Source organism: Chelonoidis abingdonii, chromosome 4 (assembly GCF_003597395.2).
Source record: "Chelonoidis abingdonii isolate Lonesome George chromosome 4, CheloAbing_2.0, whole genome shotgun sequence".
Classification (NCBI taxonomy): Eukaryota; Metazoa; Chordata; order Testudines; family Testudinidae; genus Chelonoidis; species Chelonoidis abingdonii.
In genome coordinates this window covers 30,407,528-30,411,695 of record NC_133772.1, presented here as the reverse complement: position 1 = coordinate 30,411,695, position 4,168 = coordinate 30,407,528, and positions in this window count along the sequence as shown.

The following is a 4,168-nucleotide window of genomic DNA, read 5'->3' as shown; positions in this document are numbered from 1 at the left end:
CCAAGTCTCTGATTGATCCTTGTTCCCTTGCAACAGAAGGACGTTACAGTCAACATCATGGCCCAGCTGTTTAACATCACGTGCTTGCGCCAGGTCCCCAAAGCCCTGCAGGGGCTGTGCTGCATGGGGCAGCCTTGAAGACTCCCCCACTTCACATGACCAGCTCCCACCCACTGCCGCAGGTACTGCTCTGTCTCACTGTGCCTGGGGGGGGGGGGAAGTGCTGGGGGGAGCGGCCATAGAGCCCACAGCACTGAGACAAACCAAGGCCAAGCACCTCGCCCTGAACACCCTGCCCCACCCCGACCCCTGGAGCTGGGGCCAGGCCAGATACCGGTTCAGAAGAATCGGGTTGTGGGACTGGCCCAGAAATGAGAGCATCCGCAGAACCAGGGGTTATGCTCAATACCCATTGCAGTCTGGGAGGGGTGGCTCACACAATCTTGGGTGTAGATCTGGGAAGTGAACTGAGTCCCAGCCTAGAGCCTTTCCCCCAGGGGCACCTTCGCTTTCTGCCCTTATTCTCCTCTCTGACTAGGGGGTCTCTGAGTGTGAAATGAACAGGGAGGGTGACGGGGTCCTGGCACACAGCCTGGATGGGAGCTCCCCTTGGCTTGGACCCCAGGGTCAGAGACATCTTTGTCATCCCGCTGTCCTTCTTTTATTGCTAGGAAGGGAGTCCCCCATGAGGGGTCTCCAGGGCTTCAGGTGGGCAGTAACTAGGAGTACCTATAAATCATCCTGGTTCCTGCCTGCATGTACCACTCTGCCCTGCCTTGCCCTGTCCTGCCCTGCCATGCCGTTTCTTCACTATTGACTGAGACTTGACCCTTGGATCTGGTCTATGGCTGTGACTTTGGCGTGACCCTTCTTGGTTCCAGATTTGGATTATGAACCTCAGCTCAATATTCTCCTAGCCCTTCTCTAGCCTCGCTCCAGGCCCTCCACCCACCCTCTCCAGCATTTCCTCCTCCTGATCTTCCCCAGCCTCTCGGATTTTGACTACCCAGCTTTGACCTTCGCCCTGTATCTGGACTCTGGCTTGACACGGACTTGGCTGATCTTTGGTCTGACCACCCAGCTTCAGCTTCTGGCTTGGACTTGGACACTGGCTCTAGATCTGGTTCTGCTTTGTCAATGGACACTGATCTCGGTTTTGATCCTGGTGTGTCCCTGGACCTTAATTCTAGCACCACTCTTAGCCTAGGTACCATCCTGCACCTCGTTGCGACCTACGCTCCAACCACTGGACCTAATTATCAGATGCAGCACGTGACATCAGGTGGGGCAACTTCTTGCAGATAATCAGGCTCTCCACAAGTAAGTGGCCCATATGCAACAGGGGACCCATCACACCAGGTGTGAACCATGGCCTCACTACATGAGCCTGGCCCGGTGATGCCCCTACTGGAGTTGTGAAATGGAAATGACTGAAAATGTCAGGGTTCCTTTAACCAACCTCTGCCTCTGAACCTACTCCACCATTCTTGACTGAGACACCCGGCATTCCTGATAAATACCCAGATTACATGGATACCTTAGAAAGAAATGTGGACTCATTGCCTCTGCACCAGGACTATGACTGCCCTATTGACCTACAACCTTGGTTGAAAGTTGCTTTCATCTGTATTTACGCATTGTTAGAACCAGAATTAGTGGCTGTCCATGCGTACATTCATGGAAACAGTCCTAAGAGTTTATGAGCAAATAAGCATTTCCCATGGGTGCCCAGGCCCTTTTAGGGAAGAAGAAATGTGGGACTCTTCTATGCTTCTGTTTAGATAATCGGCTCCTGAACAAAGTGATAGTTTGGAACCATTACCCTCTGCTGTGAATCCCCTGACCTTGCAACATTTCATCAGTGATGTAGGTGGGGACATTGTGGATCCATACAGTGTCATCTATTCGGGTGACATATCTCTCTTTTTGGAGAACCGAGAGCAGCATGTGTACCACATCTGAACCTGGAGAGGTTTCGGCAGCATGGTCTCAACACAGAATTGGCCTTTACCTCTTGATATCTTCTGAAGTGGAACTGCCCTCTTTCAAAAGAGCTTGAATATTCTATTGTTCTCGAGGACAGCAAGGTGCATGTGACCTTGGAAAGATAATGTGTTTCTGTGCTGGGGACATGGGCCACCAGCTTCTGTGAGGGCAGCTTGACTTTACTGCTGTTGAAAATAATGGTAGCTAGTATTCATATTGAAAGAGGATCTCTTTGCTTAAAGGCAGCTTTAGTCTCATTCCTGTTGACAAGGATGAGAGCTGGTGGCCATTTTGAAAAGTTGTAGTTCGCTGAAGAAGAAAGTTATTCACCATTAAAGCTTTTGGGAAATGTTCCCCTGGCCTATGGAGTTTTTACACACATTCACAAATACTTATGCTTCAACCTATTTAGCAAAAAATTTCAGCTTTTTCTCAAAAAAATTAAAGCTTGAACTCTGGATATTTTTATTGCTGGACTTTTTCAATTCTAATTTATCTTTTTTTTTAAAGATAGGGCAACCAGAACTGCATAAAGTATTCAGGGACTGAGGATAGATGTATTTCTATACAGGCAATATGATATTTTCTGTCTCATTGTTTATCCCTTTCCTAATGGCTTCTAACTTTGTTGGCTTTTTGAACCACCACTGCATGTAGTTTTCAGAGAACTGTCCTCAGTGACTCCAAGAGCTCTTTCTTGAGTGGTAACAGATAATTTAGACCCCATCATTTTGTATGTATAGTTAGGATTATGTTTTCTAATGTGCATTACTTTGCATTATCTACACTGAATTTCCCTGCCCGATTGCAAAGTTTTGATCGCCCAGTTTTGTGAGTTCCCTTTGTAACTCTTTGCAATCAGCTTTGGACTTAACTATCTTGAGTAATGTTGTGTCATCTGCAAGATTTGCCACCTCACTGTTTATCCCTTTTTCCAGATAATTTATGAACACATTGAATACAGTTCCTTATGGAACCCTGTCATTTATTCCTACCCTTTGTTTTCTGTCTTTTAACCAGTTACTGATCCATGACAGAACCTTCTCTCTTACCCCATGTCTGCTTAATTAGCTTAAGAGCCTTTGGTGATGGACTTTGTCAAAGGTTTTCAGAAAGTCCGGGTACACTATATCCATTGGATCACCCTTGTCTACATGTTTGTTGACCCCCTCCAAGAATGCTAATAGATTGGTGAGGCATTATTGCCCATTACAAAAACCATGTTGACTCTTCCCTAACAAATCATTTTCATCTATGTAATTGATAATTCTGTTCTTTACTATAGTTACAACCAATTTACCTGAGTACTGAAATTAAGCTTACTGTTGTAATTGCCGTGATCATCTCTGTATGGTTTTTTTGTTTGTTTGTTTGTTTGTTTTTTGAAATCCAGGATTATATTTACTTTCTTGCAGTCATCTGGTACAGAGGCTGATTTTAGTGATAGGTTACATACCACAGTTGGTAGTTGGGCAAATTTCATATTTGAGTTTCCTCAGAACTCGTGCTTGAATACCATCTGGTTCTGCAGTAAAGATCGATGCAAAAAAATTATTGAGATTCTTCCCAATGGCCTTATCTTCCTTGAGTGCTCCTTTAGCACCTCAATTGTCCAGTGGCCCCACTGGTTGTTTAACAGGCTTCCTGCTGCTGAGGTACTTAAAAACAATTTTCTGTTTTTGTGTCTTTTGCTAATTGCTCTTCAAATCCTTTTATGACCTGCCTGATTCTATTTTTAAATTGGGCTCTCTCTTAAGCTTGGTTTTCCTCTGCTAGGCTCAGGACTTGCTCATGCAATATTCCAGGTGACTACAAAATGCTACCTCACTTTGCAAAGGCTGCCCCGTGTCACTGTAAACACTTGCTGGGTTGCATCACTCCATAGGAAGGTAAAATCTCCATGGGAGTCTGAACTAAGGTGGAGTTGCTAAAGGAGCTCACAATGGGACACAGGGGGTGCTGGAGCTCCACCACCCAGTCCCGGAGCAATTGAGGCTGTGTGTCCTGCCTTTGGGAAAAGTGGTGACCCAGAGCGAGGAAGCTCTGTAAGGAAAGAGGAGGTTACTCACCTTGTGCAGTAACTGACGTTCTTTGAGATGAGTGTCCCTGTGGGTGCTCCACTTTAGGTGTCGGTGCGCCCCTGCGCCTTTGATCGGAGATTTTTTGCAGCAGTACTCCTACC